The sequence below is a fragment of the Bos grunniens genome, chromosome 15 (assembly GCF_055505025.1).
Source record: "Bos grunniens cultivar Pamir isolate PY7600 chromosome 15, Bosgru_T2T1.0, whole genome shotgun sequence".
Lineage (NCBI taxonomy): Eukaryota > Metazoa > Chordata > Mammalia > Artiodactyla > Bovidae > Bos > Bos grunniens.
Window position 1 is genome coordinate 59,411,445 of NC_141179.1, and position 15,964 is coordinate 59,427,408.

Below are 15,964 nucleotides of genomic sequence, written 5' to 3' on the forward strand. Positions count from 1 at the left end.
TACACATTAAATACTTAATAATTAATCTGTTGAATTACATGTGTTTCAAAACCTGGATAAATGATCATGACAGAAGAAGCAAAAATAATGTTTACATTAGATAGAATTATAATGTGAATTATTACAAATTAAGACAATGAACAAAATTAAAAAAAATTTAATGATAGAGTAAGTCAGTAGTTGCTAAACTTAGCTCATTTGCTTTAGTTACAACTTGTTCAATCAAAGTAATAGATGTAGACTGGCTCTGATGAGAATTATTCTAGATTTCATTTATATCATACAGTGTAGTGAAGTTATAACACTGAGCCTACTAATAATAACTTTGCTTGACAGTAGGATGTTACTATATATCTCCTAGAATGCAAGTGATGCTTCCTTCATATGATTATTATATTATGGTTTATATTCTAAAATTATCCCTGAAGTTATAAATTGTTTTGTAGAATTGAACTCTAGCATAGATGTTTTTAACTTTTGCCTGTAGAATTTAAAATTGGTCACAGTACTTGTATTTAAAATTTTATCTGCAGTTTTAAAGTAAATATTTACTCTCTGTAATTTGGTGAACTCTAGACTGTTTCCTTATAATGTCTTTTGTTTAGGTATCAAATTGTACGTATCAAATTGTACCAGTATTTCAGATTGCTTTTATTCTTCCTATGTGTTATGGTTTTTTAGTAGTTTGTGACATTCGCCTGAGAATTTAACAATTAACTAAAATTGGAAGACTTAGAAAAAACCTGAAATAGAGGTTTAAAGAGGCAAGAAGATCTAAATTTATTTAAACTTTATGTTAACATAGAAATTTAACTTTCAAGGACTGTACCATTTTTGTAAAAACAAATTTTTTTAGAACAATTTTTTTTTTTTTTTACAACTTAAAAATATTTCTATAAAAATAGTGTCTGGACGTACATCTGTGGTGTATTTCACGTCTTGTGGTAGTATCCTAGTGTTAATTATGAACTCCAAATATAAAAAGCAAGTGGTGATATGTTATGGAAGAGTGGTTTTGGCAGAGAAACATTTTAAGCAGTAACAACAATTACAAGTCTGAAATTAGATAAACCCTGAAAGGCAAAGTTGATTTATTTTTAAACCTATTGTGAAAACTAGTAGTCAGAAAATAGTTTAGCATTGTCTTCTGACAGTAAAATATCTTGCTAATTAACAGAAAGTAGCTGGTTGGTTCTGCCTAATTTTCTCTTCCCAGCAATGGTAAAAAAAAATTTTCTTCATCTGGTTTAATATTTTAATGTTTATTATCTTACATTAGTCTGTTCCTGATCTCATTTGATATACTCAGTGTTTATATATTTTAAACTTTTTTCAAACGATTAATCAGATCATTTGAAGTTATTTGAGGTATTAACTTTTTAGTTCAATCATAGGTAACTAAACTTCCTCCTTTGCTTATTTGTTTGTTTTGTAGGATCAGGTATTCATTCAAAGATATCTTTTCTACTTTGTATCTTCTGAAGATTGTGTCAAATAAATAATAGCCTTGATACTTTGTAATATAAAAACAAATGATACTGTCTCACAACAAATGATAACATATTCTGTAACACACAACTTGGAATAACTTTCCAGGCTTTAACTGATTATCAACTTATTTTGGAGTCATGTTTATTGTGACATAAATCTAGAACTGAAGATAGAGAACTGAGAGTAGAAACTTAATTTTAGGTGAAGGATTGAAGGAATAATCGGAAAAATTGACTTTTTGCGTAGTTTAATAGTGTTTCCTTCTCAAATCCAGAAAGCATGATTCAAGATGATCTAATTTAGAATGAATTGGTAATATTGGACATTTTTGGTTGTTTAATAAATAGAAATAACTCTGAAGACGCACTAGAAAATTGAAAGTAGACACACAGGGAAGACTAGCTTCCCTTTGTTATAGCAATTTATAGTTTTTTGTTTGCTTAAAGAAGTTGTTCCCTTTGTATTTTAACATAATATAGTCCTGGTGCTTAAAAAATATCCTGGTACTAGTTTTCACGTTACACTTATTGTTTAGAAACCTAAATAATCTCTGCAGTAATGCTCATATTTGACATTTAAGTACCTTTGTACTATGAAATGCTTTTATTATTCTAGTTTTTTGCTTCAAGTACTCTGACCACACTTTTTTGAACGTGGGAGGGGAGAGTGTCATAACTGCGGGAAGTATGGGAGGCTCACGACACAGGTTTCATGAACCTGAAGAAAGACCATCATACAGGCTTTTGAGGTTCCCCATGCAGTCAAACTAAACAGGTGGTATATTGTTATAGTGAGACCTTTAAGCTCTTTAATTATTTTTCATAGGCAATAAATCATTTTAACGCTCTGACTTAGTTTTCTGATTTTTGATTTATGGTGTTTTGAAAGACAGTATTTCTAAGCACATTTGAGACAGAATTAGATGTCATGCCATTATAGTCACTGTCAAATATTTAATAGCAGTAATATTTTTAATGATCTACAGTGTATAGTGTTTTTATATGAATTATCCCTTTATTTCATATAACTGTATTAAGCCTCACCTTTATTAATTGACTTTCCAAGGTCATAGAATGGAGACCCTTTTCTAAATGAACCCTATTTGTTAACTTCAATTTCAGTGGTCTTAAGGGTACCCGTGTGTTTTTCTAGCACTGTATTAAAAGATTATGTTGAAGTAGTTGGGTAAAGTATTGGGCATATCTTATGCAATAATCAGAACGAAGAACTCCTAAAAGAATCTAAAATCAAATCTAAGATTCAAACCAAATAAAATTGACACTAATTCCAGTTATCTCTAATACATTTTAAGGCTCTACAAATTAAACAAAATCTTCATTTAATATCTGAAGTTTATTATAACAGTTTTTATTGAAAAACAATATTTTCTTTAAGAATTTTATAGGCTTTCCTAGGCAAACAGTCTGCAAAATCAAGACCAGGAGCTGACTGTGGATCAGATCATGAGCTCCTTATTGCCAAATTCAGACTTAAATTGAAGAAAGTAGGGAAAACCATTCAGGTATGACCTAAATCAAATCCCTTATGATTATACAGAGGAAGTGAGAAATAGATTTAAGGGACCAGATCTGATAGATAGAGTGCCTGATGAACTGTGGACTGAGGTTCGTGACATTGTACAGGAGACAGGGATCAAGCCCATCCCCATGGAAAAGAAATGCAAAAAACAAAATGGCTGTCTAGGGAGGCCTTACAAATAGCTGTTAAAAGAAGAGAAGCAAAAAGCAAAGGACAAAAGGAAAAATATAAGCATCTGAATGCAGAGTTCCAAAGAATAGCGAGAAGAGATAAGAAAGCCTTCCTCAGCGATCAATGCAAAGAAATAGAGGAAAACAACAGAATGGGGAAGACTAGAGCTCTCTTCAAGAAAATTAGAGATACCAAGGGAACATTTCATGCAAAGATGGGCTTAATAAAAGACAGAAATAGTATGAACCTAACAGAAGCAGAAGATACTAAGAAGAGGTGGCAAGAATACACAGCAGAACTGTACAAAAAAGATCTTCATGACCAAGATAATCACAATGGTGTGATCACTGACCTAGAGCCAGACATCCTGGAATGTGAAGTCAAGTGGGCCTTAGAAAGCATCACTACAAACAAAGCTAGTGGAGGTAATGGAATTCCAGTTGAGCTATTTCAAATCCTGAAAGATGATGCTGTGAAAGTGCTATACTCAATATGCCAGCAAATTTGGAAAACTCAGCAGTGACCACAGGACTGGAAAAGGTCAGTTTTCATTCCAATCCCAAAGAAAGGCAATGCCAAAGAATGCTCAAACTACCGCACAATTGCACTCATCTCACATGCTAGTAAAGTAATGCTCAAAATTCTCCAAGCCAGGCTTCAGCAATACATGAACCATGAACTTCCAGATGTTCAAGCTGGTTTTAGAAAAGGCAGAGGAACCAGAGATCAAATTGCCAACATCCATTGGATCATCGAAAAAGCAAGAGAGTTCCAGAAAAACATCTATTTCTTCTTTATTGACTATGCCAAAGCCTTTGACTGTGTGGATCACAATAAAGTGCAGAAAATTCTTCAAGAGATGGGAATACCAGAGCACCTGACCTGCCTCTTGAGAAACCTGTATGCAGGTCAGGAAACAACAGTTAGAACTGGACATGGAACAACAGACTGGTTCCAAATAGGAAAAGGAGTATGTCAAGGCTGTATATTGTCACCCTGCTTATTTAACTTCTATACAGAGTACATCATGAGAAACGCAGGGCTGGAAGAAGCACAAGCTGGAATCAAGATTGCCGGGAGAAATATCAATAACCTCATATATGCAGATGATACCACCCTTATGGCAGGTAGTGAAGAGGAACTAAAAAGCCTCTTGATGAAAGTGAAAGAGGAGAGTGAAAAAGTTGGCTTAAAGTTCAACATTCAGAAAACGAAGATCATGGCATCTGGTCCCATCAGTTCAGTTCAGTTCAGTTCAGTAGCTCAGTCATGTCTGACTCTGCGACTCCAGGAATCCGAGCACTCCAGGCCTCCCTGTCCATCACCAATTCCTGGAGTTGATTCAAACTGAAGTCCATCGAGTCGGTGATGCCATCCAGCCATCTCATCCTCTGTTGTCCCCTTCTCCTCCTGCCCCCAATCCCTCCCAGCATCAGAGTCTTTTCCAGTGAGTCAACTCTTCTCATGAGATGGCCAAAATACTGGCGTTTCAGCTTTAGCATCATTCCTTCCAAAGAACACCCAGGACTGATCTCCTTTAGAATGGACTGCAAGAATTTCTCCTTGCAGTCCAAGGACTCTCAAGCGTCTTCTCCAACACCACAGTTCAAAAGCATCAATTCTTCGGCACTCAGCTTTCTTCACAGTCCAACTCTCACATCCGTACATGACCACTGGAAAAACCATAGCCTTGACTAGACGGACCTTTGTTGGCAAAGTAATGTCTCTGCTTGTGAATATGCTATCTAGGTTGGTCATAACTTTCCTTCCAAGGAATAAGTGTCTTTTAATTTCATGGCTGCAATCACCATCTGCAGTGATTTTGGAGCCCCCAAAAATAAAGTCTGACACTGTTTCCACTGTTTCCCCATCTATTTCCCATGAAGTGATGGGACCAGATGCCATGATCTTCGTTTTCTGAATGTTGAACTTTAAGCCAACTTTTTCACTCTCCTCTTTCACTTTCATCAAGAGGCTTTTTAGTTCCTCTTCACTTTATGCCTTAAGGGTGGTGTCATCTGTGTATTTGAGGTTATTGTCACTTCATGAGAAATAGATGTGGAAACAGTGAAAACAGAATCAGACTTTATTTTTGGGGACTCCCAAAATCACTGCAGATGGTGACTGCAGCCATGAAATTAAAAGACGCTTACTCCTTGGAAGAAAAGTTATGACCAACCTAGATAGCATATTGAAAAGCAGAGACATACTTTGCCAACAAAGGTCCATCTAGTCAAGGCTATGGTTTTTCCAGTGGTCATGTATGGATGTGAGAGTTGGACTAAGAAGAAAGCTGAGCACCAAAGAATTGATGCTTTTGAACAGTGGTGTTTGAGAAGACTCTTGAGAGTCCCTTGGACTGCAAGGAGATCCAACCAGTCCACTCTAAAGGATATCAACCCTGGGTGTTCTTTGGAAAGAATGATGCTAAAGCTGAAACTCCAGTACTTTGGCCACCTGATACGAAGAGTTGACTCATTGGAAAAGACTCTGATACTGGGAGGGATTGGGGGCAGAAGGAGAAGGGGATGACAGAGGATGAGATGGCTGGATGGCATCACTGACTCGATGGACGTGAGTCTGAGTGACCTCCGGGAGTTGGTGATGGACAGGGAGGCCTGACGTGCTGCGATTCATCAGGTTGCAAAGAGTCGGACACGACTGAGCGACTGAACTGAACTGAACTGATCAAACAGGGTGAACAATATCTATCTCTCAGAGGGTTATTAGTTGAATGTTTAGTGAGTTAATGTATGCCAAGCAACTAGTGGACCTTCTGGCACATGTTAGATGCTCATTAAATAATAATTCCTTTTTCCCTTTATTCTTTTGAAAACAAAATTTATTTACTACGTATTGGTAGTTTGTATCCTTACAAATATATTTGTATGCATTCAACAAATATTTATTCAGCTGTATGTGACATAGCTTCCCAGGTGTTTCAGTGGTAAAGAATCTGCTTGCCAATGCAAGAGACTCCGGTTTGATCCCTTGGTCAGGAATATCCCCTGGAAAAGGAAATGGCAACGCACTCCAGTATCCTTGCCTGGGAAATCCCATGGACAGAGGAGTCTGGCAAGCTACAGTCCTTGGGGTCACAAAAGAGTCACACGTGACTTAGCAACTACACAAAAACATCACGACGATGTGACAGGTACTGTTCCTGGTGTTAGAGATTCAAAATTGTATTTCCTCTTTTAGAGCTTGTCTTCTAGTGATGTGACACAGATCATAAACATAATACAAAAGAAGACTATAAGGTTGATTATATTATATGGATAAATGCTATGAAGAAGAAGTGAAGCAAGGAAAGGATCAAGGGAGAAATAAGGGTTGATGGTGGAAAAACCTTTTATTTGGGACAGCCTTACTAAAAATTATATTTAAGCAAAATCCTAGAAGAAAAGATAGAACAAATGCTCCATCCTTAAATATCTGCTGTGATCGGGCAGGGAGGTGGCACATTAAATACAAATACTTTGTAACAGGCATGCATTTGAGGAACAATAAGGAGGCTCTGCTAATTAGAATAGTGATTCAGAAGTAGAGGAGAAGTTAAAATGAAGTAGAAGATGGTGTCAGTTAAGTTAGATGAGGTTTGCTGGTCTTTTTTTTTTTGAAGGGCTTTGTGAAATAGGAGGTCATTAGAGAGTCTTGAGCAGAAGAGGAATGACATAATTTGATTCTTGTGCCACTCAGAAATGAATTATAGAAACTATAGGAAATTTTGTTAAGAGCATATCAAAGGAGAGGCTGCAAAGGTTCAGATAACTCTGTAATGTATTAACCATTGCAACCTTAGGCAAATATTTCTCCATGTGAGATAGAAACAATAATAACATCTACTCAGAGAGTTGTCATGTAACGTAGCCCCCAGTTGTCATACATAGAAAGGATCTGGTGAATCTTTGCTATTATTAATAATAATGAGGATCGATTTATAGGATGACCCATTCTCTGTTAGTGATCTAGAATTGATACTTAACACCTGTTAGTGTCATTGATTTAAATGTAAAGCTATATGATAAAGTAGAAGTGGTCATGAGTATGAAGGAAAAAATTGGCAGTTTTTTTTACTTACAAATTGGCAGTTTATATTTTGAGAGGGTCAGAGTTTGAGAGGATCATGTTGATTCCCAGTAAAACAGATTATTTACTCTGATTATAGCAGAGGTTTTTATGGTCAGTGCTGTCATCTTTCTTTGATACAAATAGGTTTGAAAGTTTTGTGACAACTTTGGCATTTTTTACAGGTTTATCATTTGTATCTAAACTAAGCTTTGACTCTTCCGAGTGCTGCTTCATGGTAGCATTCCTTCTGTCATTCCTCGCATGAACCCTCTGTCCCTACCTGTCATTATCCCAATGCAAGTCCTATACTTCATGGCCTCTCATCTGTTTTTGTGCTTCTTGAAGGTGGAAGTAGTAAGTATCATTATCATCATTTTTATAATTATTACTTTTAATCACTCACTATGTGCCAGGAAGGATTCTAAGCACTTTATATACACAAATTTATTTCATTCTCATTGTAACCCTGTAAGGTGTGTGTTTCTGAGTTCATTTTATAACTAAGAGAGCAGACTCAGAAATGTTAAACAACCTAATATTCAATCTAGTCTATTCTTTTTACAAGTCCTGTGTGCTATACAATTAAACCAGTTAATGATTCAAGGATTATGTTCCTTTGACTTTATTTCAGATTTTTCCTTTCTTCTGGTGCACCTTTTTTCCTCTGTTATGCTTAGCTGGTTCTAACCGAGGTTTGACTTGGGGCTGTCTTCTTTGAGGAGGGAGACTTTTCAGACCATGACCGTCTATAGTACTACTTGCTTCCATAAAACATAATTTACTCTTTGTTAACATTGACATATAACTATACATTGACACTTGACATGTCTGGAATTTTGTTATTTAATCATTTCCAGGGATTCATATTTGGTCTCTTCAAAGAGACTGAATGTCCATTAGGAAACTAGCAGTATATTTTATAATTCTTTGTATCTCCCTGTAAAATTTATACTCCAAAATTCTCTATACTCCATACAGAATTTATATAATAAGTGTATAATTTTTGCTTTATTATCAAGGTAATTAGATAATTGATTTTATTTATTTATTTTTTTTAGATAATTGATTTTAGTATGACTGTTGCTTCATTTGGTCAACTTCATTTGACCACAATTGAAAGATGTATAAAGTCTTCCTGGTCAGTTAAAAATTGAAAAATTTTGGATTCTTTGTTTCTAGTAATATGTCAGAATACCAGTGTAGTTAAATTAGGTCCTGCTGTCCAATTCATTTGAAAATGCAGTTGTTTATACTCCAGAAGATAAAATTTTAAAGGGCTGTACTAAAAATCTTTAAAGGTATTACTATCTGAACAAGAAAAGTAATAATAATATTTACATTTTAAACATTTTATTTTATTTTATTTATTTATTTTATTTTATTTTTTAACTTTACAATATTGTATTGGTTTTGCCATCTATCAACATGACTCCGCCACAGGTATACATGTGTTCCCCATCCTGAACCCTCCTCCCTCCTCCTTCCCCAGTGGCTCAGTGGTAAAGAATTCAAGAGATGCAGTTTGACCCCCGGGCTGGGAAGATCTGCTGGAGAAAGGAAATGGCAAACCACTCCAGTATTCTTGCCTGGAAAATCCCAATCCATGGAGTCACAAAAGAGTCAGATACGACTGGGTGACTAAACAACAGCAACTTAGGTATATAGGTTTGCTTTGATGTGTATAAAATTAATGTTATTTGGAGACTGAGTAATAGAAAATATTACCATCATTGGTTTTATTTTAATGGTGATTAAGACTCAATGGACGTGAGTTTGAGTGAATTCCGGGAGTTGGTGATGGACAGGGAGGCCTGGCATGCTGTGATTCGTGAGGTCACAAAGAGTCGGACATGACTGAGCGACTGAACTGAACTGAACATTTAATACTTAAACCATGTTGAAGCCACCATCAGTAAAATGACTTGTACCCCCCACCCCCACCAAAAATTTTTGGAAAGAGCATTTGCTGAACACATTGACATAAGGATTCAGTATTTCATTATTTTCACATTATTTTTCCAAATCTATACACTTAATAATTGTTAGAGAAAATAGCTGTCTATCATGCTTGGTAGTTGTGTGTTATTCCTTGAAAAGTCTGTCCAGAATATATTATCTGAATTTCTTGATGGTGTTGAATAAAAACTATTTTTCTTATTCCAAAAGATACTGACAGATTAGCATTGTCTGTGCCTGCGACCTTTGAGAAATTAAGCTTATTGAGACCACTCATGCCATATTGTTCTTAGTCATTTGTGTTAATTCAACCATTGTATTTGAAAGCAGATCAAATGGCAGTCCATTGTACAGAGCTAAGATTTGTGATTGAAATTCATTCCTTATTATAGGTAAGAGTAAAAGTTACTCATCACCAGTAAGGATGAATACTCTAATTGTTTGATATAATTGAAGAACATATTTTGTGAAGAAGAGAAAAAAAAAGTTTTGTTATGACAAGTAAGATTTCTTTTGTGAATAAGAATTTAAGCTACAAGATGAAATGTGTGCAGAATTTAGGCAGAATGAGTCATTATAGTAACACCAATACTCTTGATAAAATGAGAAAGGAGATAAATTTATTGCAATGCATTGATTGTTTTGTTTGTGGTATAACTTTTATGTTCTTTTGAGATTTTTTTCCTTTTACATAAGCCCATGTAATAGTTACAAATAAAACAAAGATAAGCACATAGCAGACGGATACTCAACAGACCTTGACAAGACAATAATAAATCAAGGGGTTTTGTAGGAGAAATGGTTGCTGACATTGAGGTTGGTGGCCCTCTATGTTCACAGTTATATGTTCTAATTTATTTTTGGTCTGCAAATGCATCAGTATGACAAATGTCTACCTGTCAACAGATTAGACAGAAAACATAAGTAAAGCCTTACAGAATTCTCTGAGAGTCTGAGTGGTTTAAGCACACAATGGTGGAATAATAGCTTGCCTTAGCAATTATAAACATCTCAGTGACATTATAAACCAGATTACTTTCTAGTTTTGTTTTTTTTTTTTTTTTTGGTCAGAATATCTGTTATATCATATATCCAAATAACTAGCTCATCTCAACACTTTTCTCACTAGCTATATCAAAGAGCTCTCCTCCATTCCATTTGGTAAAGTATGCCAGGTACATTATATTTGGGGCACAGTGTTTCCAAAGGCTGCATGATGTAATATATAGTGTAATATATATAATGAAAATAATTTATCTTATATATGTGTGTGTGTGTGTGTGTGTATGTGTTTTTTTATTAGGATGAGCTTTTAAAAATACAATTAGGACTTAATGCTCTTCAAGCACTTTCAGGAACCAAACTTCTTGCTTCCTCTATGTATTACTGCTTTTATCATTGGGCCTATTACACTTGTGTGTGTGTGTTAAACTCTCTTCATAATCTCTGTTCAGCAATAGTCCTCACTCCTCACTTCACTGTTTTAAGTTTACCACAAAGACTTATTCTATTCCTGTTTAAAATTCTTAAACCTCTTTGTTCTCCCTCTCAAGCTGCATGTATCCTCACGTATTTTTAGTTTTCTCTCTTCTGAAGTAAGAATTGATACTTGGCCCTTCTGATCCTAATGGAGGTGGCAGGGCATGGCGGGCAGTGCAGAAGTGAGGGAAAGGAAATGCTTATTTCTGCCTCTGTCTCTAATTGTACCACTAATTCATGTGGTACATGTAATGGTATACAGTCTTAAATAAATGACTCTGATATACTCATCTGTAAAATAGAATTATTTTACCTACTGTGCAGGCTGTGGTAAGAATTATATGAGATCAGGTTTTTAAAATGTGGCATAGTTAACATAATTGCAAAATAAATGGTGTCAGTTATCCTCTTAGTTACCTAGATAGCATGCTTTGTGATCCTTTAAACAATTCTTCTTACTTCTTCACTCACCATATCTATAATAATTACTGTCTTACCTCTGTAAGCAGGCTTCCTTGGTAGCTCAGATGGTAAAGCATCTGCCTACAATGCGGGAGACCCGGATTCGATCCCTGGGTTGGGAAGATCCCCTGGAGAAGGAAATGGCAACCCACTCCACATGCCTGGAAAAATCCCATGGACCGAGTAGCCTGGTGGGCTACAGTCCATGGGGTCTCAAAGAGTCGGACACGACTGAGTGACTTCACTTTTTTCACTTACCTCTGTAAAAAAGCAAAGTAATTAGTAGTACATGTTCAGGAGACAGAACTGTTTTTGAAATCAGGTTTCACCATTCATTAGCTGTGCCTCAGCCAGCTTACCTAGCACACACTAAATCTCCCCTTTCTCCTCTGTAAAAAAGTAATAATAATAGTGACTTGGCTCAGAGTGTGGTTTTGAAAATTGCATTCAATTAACTAAAAATGTGTGTGTGTTTATGTCTATGTGTAAAATGATTGAAAACTACAGATAAAATATGTAGCACCACATTTTGCATAAAATAAATATGAAATAAACATGCATACATTTGTTATTAGTCTCCATCCCTGTTGCCATTTCAGGCTTTTGTGTCCTCTAGGTCACTGCTATATTCTCACACCATCCATTTCATACTGTTGGCAGTCAAACTATTTTTTGTATATAAAAAAAGAAGCCCTCAAAGCTGTCCAGGGTCTAGCAAATATGGTATAGATGACTTATCCTGTCCTTGTAGGACTGCTGCAGTTGGATCTCACACTGCCTTTCCTGCATGATCTCTAGTTTGGCTGTCTTACACTGCTACTATGAGCAGTAAGACAGGCTACATACTGCAAAACTAACCCAGTATCTGGAGCGTATGTGAAAGTTTTTTTTTTCCGTTACTCTTTTTTCCCTTTTTCTCCTTTCTATCCTCTTCTTCTAATAAATCCTGGAGTCTGGTCGAACATGCTCTCCTTATAACAGACATATCCTTTCCTATGTCTTTTTAAAATTCTTTTCAAATTAAAAAAAAATTTAATTCTCTTTGTTTTTATTTATCCAGCAGGTATTTATGGATTACATTCTGTGTGTTATGTATTGTTTGGCACCAGCAACACAAATGTTTAGGATACTTTCAGAGGTTATTCTAAAATATATATATAATAATAATAATAAGATACTATATTAGAGATACTCAAGCCTCCAGGCTGAAAACTACATGAGAGCAGGACCCGTGTCTATTTAGGCATACTGTTGTATTTCTAACTTTTGGAATAGAGCTGTGGACGTATTAGTGTTCTCAAAATTATTTGAGAAGAAAATTTGAGAGAGATGGAACAAGACAAATGGGAGAGAAGGCATGAGACAGCTTGGCATATTTGATTATTGCACATACTTCTGTATGGCTGTAGAAAACATTGTGAAATTCATGTCTGGGTGTAGTGAAAGATAATGTTGGAAAGAAATGAAGGGGCCAGAATATGAAGAACATTGTCCATTTTGCCCAGAAGTTTGGACTCTATCATGGACTTTTGGAGAGCCTGTGAGAGGGTTTAAGTAGGAATGCCACATACTGCTATTTTATTTTAGAAAGGATATCCTGTTAACAGTGTAGTGAGAAGAATCAAGTGAAATTAGAGGTATGGATATGACTTTTGAGGTTATTGCATTAATAAAGCAAAGAAGTTTGGGTGCTTTGAATTGATGATGGAAATAGAAAGATTTAAGATATATTTGTATGATAAAATCAACTGGACTTGATAACTGATTAGTTTTGGAGACTATGGAACATGAGAAGAAAGGTAAGCTCTGACTCTGCCCAGCCTTCAAGGCCCAGCTGAACTGTAACCTACTACACTTTCATTCATCTAATTTCTGATTAAAATTAATATTTATTTTTACTCCTTGTAAAATATTATATATATCTTTCTTATATTGTTGATTTCTTTTTACTAATTGTTATTTGTAAGCATGTCTACGGAGAAGGCAATGGCAACCCACTCCAGTGTTCTTGCCTGGAGAATCCCAGGGATGGGGAAGCCTGGTGGGCTGCCGTCTATGGGGTCGCACAGAATCGGACATGACTGAAGCGACTTAGCAGCAGCAGCAGCAGCAAGCATGTCTAAAGTCTCTCACCAAATTGGAAGTCTCCTAACTTATCTTTATATTACCTTCTATGGCCTTATCTATATTGGATCTTCCATAAATACACAGATTATCAATTAATGCCATGCATTTTAATTTAATAACTTCCTGAAAAAACTCTAGAAAGTTAAGTATATTCCTGAGACCTTTCAGTATTTCAAAATGAAACTAGTTACAAATAGGTGAAATTTAATTAACATTCTTTCAAAAACATTTTAATTCGAAAAATTCAAAATGAATAATTGCCAGAAAAGAAAATATTCATAGGAAGAAATTTTAAAGTGAAATCAGGCCATATTGTTTCCAAATTCAGATGAGAACTTACTATTAAAAATCTTGCACAGATTGGAAATGACTAATCAACATTAGAAAAATTAAATTGGAAGATCTGCCCTCGTACTGTTCGTGGCTAAAAATGTTTTCCTGTCCAATTTTAACAGTGTTGTTCCAGTGTGAAAATGTCAAGGATTAGAAGTCTTATATTGGAAAAAAAGTCATTTAAGTATCTAGTCTGTGGAGGGTGATCTGGGGCAAATCCCGTGATTTCTGCCAGTCTCACCCCTTCAGAGACCAGCCTTAGCTGTCTTAAAGGATATCACATTTGAGACATATTATATAAAAGGGATATAGATATAATCTATAAAGACAGAGTGGTATATAATGATGATAAATTTGGATTATCTTTATAGGTCCTTCTAGCTTTAATCACCTGTGAGTCTATGATTTTAGGTGTTTTAATTTTTTGTTTTCAGTTTCAAGATCCATTTGAAAACTGCAACATCTCAAGAAGTAAATCTTCACTAGTTGCTCTTGTGCATAATGGCCAGACCTTTTTTTTCAGGCCACATATAAAACTTAATTGTCTTTGGAATTTAGTTCAACATACTTATCATCATAAAGTCTTAAGAAAAATAAAATGGTAGAACAGTAATTGTTTTTAACTGTGTTGGAGGCCCATTGTGTAGAGTTCCCACTTGCATATATCTTTGTATTAGGAAAATGCTTTTCAATGAGGAATTGCTTTTATTACAATGTGATTATATAATTTCAATGGGGGAGTATTATGAGATGAAGTGGAAAGAGCACAGGATCTGCTTTTTGTATTAACTTTGCCCTCAACTAGCTACCAGCTACCTTCTTTGGGCCTTGGTCTCTTCATAAATAAAATGAGGGGGTAGAATAAATAGTATGTTACATCTTGCTTAATCAGTCCTGAATATTTATTGGAAGGACTGATGCTGAAGCTGAAGATCCAACACTTTGGTCAACTCGTTAGAAAAGACCCTCATCCTGGGAAAGATTGAAGGCAGGAGGAGAAGGGGACTACAGAGGACGAGATGGTTGGATGGCATCACTGACTATGGACATGAGTTCGAGCAAGCTCTGGGTGATGGTGAAGAACAGGGAAGCCTAGCATGCTGCAGTCCACAGAGTCGCAGAGTCAAACATGACTGAGCGGCTGAACAACAGAGTGACCCTCTGAGCTCTGAAGTTCAGTGTTTGTTCCGTGTCCATATCAGATCCACAGCTATTCAAGTGTGACTCATCATGGTGAAAAGTAAAATCTAATCTTTATGATATTTAGAAGACCATGGGGATAAAGTGTAATTGAGTTGTATTTGATTGAAAGAGCTAACCCAAACTAAGAAGTGTCATTTTCATATTTCAAAGGAGACTGATCAGTAAATAAAAGCATGTTACAGAGTTTCATAGTTATTTATCATTATTAATGTTCTGAAGAAATTCTGTTATCGATGAGTCTATTGCTAATATTAGAATACATAGATTTTAAATGGCTTAAAAGTTGGGCATCTTGTGACTCTTTTATGTAATCCTATCATAATGAGTCTTAAATCTTGAAGAGTATTTCTGAATTCATATATACAGATGAGTATTGCTGTCTTCATAGTTGCATTGGGAGACTTAGCTCTTTTTTTCATATCACATCATTAAATATATACTACACACCTACTACTGTGCACTGATACTACCATATTAAATTGGAGGCAGATTGAAGAATTGTAGTTATGCATCCTATTCTGCAAATGCTAGTTTTTTATTTTCTTTAAATAACCTTCATTTCTGATCCTTAGTCTCCCTGTTCTGTAAAGCTATCAATTTGATTTATCCCCCAGACCCCACACACCATCCAGAGCTATGCCAAAGCCCTGCATCATCTTAGTCACCTCATACCACATTTAATTTCCCCTAAGATGCCTTTCGTTTTAACCTGTGTAGACCCACTAGGACCAATGGTTGGTTTTGCTGCTTCTGTGCCATAGAGAGGCATGGAACTCTGGTAGCATGGGGAACCCCATAACTAAGGATCCGTCCCCTTCATTCTGTCATCTATCTGGCAGCTCTGAGGTCTTAGCACCTGTCAGGCACTTCACTGGTCCTGCACCTCTCTGGAATTTGTTCATCTTTTCCATATCTCTTCTATTCAATTTCAAAGAAATTTCTTTCTTTTTCTTAAATATACCACCTACCCAGTGTAACTAGCTTTCTCTCTTTCTGAACTTTGTTGTTTTTTTGTAACTAAAAGATATAAAAGTGGTTGTAGAAAGTTTTTTCTTTCTTTTGTGCAAAAATCCTGGAAGAGATTCATGTTGATATAAGGCAAAAGCAATACAGTATTGTAAAGTTAAAAAAT

The 15,964-nt window shown here is 35.6% G+C and overlaps 1 protein-coding gene across 27 annotated transcripts in view; it reads left to right on the top strand.

Annotated features, from left to right (window-relative positions):
• METTL15 (methyltransferase 15, mitochondrial 12S rRNA N4-cytidine) overlaps positions 1 to 15,964 on the top strand; it is a 230,732-nt gene that overhangs the window by 84,875 nt on the left and 129,893 nt on the right. For 3 of the 27 annotated variants that reach the window (XM_086338578.1, XM_086338580.1, XM_086338579.1), the window contains one exon: positions 8,762 to 8,929. The exons of 23 other annotated variants lie outside the window; for them this stretch is intronic. The gene's annotated coding sequence lies outside the window, so the exon portion shown is untranslated. Of the gene's footprint in view, positions 1 to 6,222; positions 6,356 to 8,761; positions 8,930 to 15,964 lie in introns of those variants that run through there. One more of the 27 variants, XM_086338586.1, reaches the window with a different exon arrangement.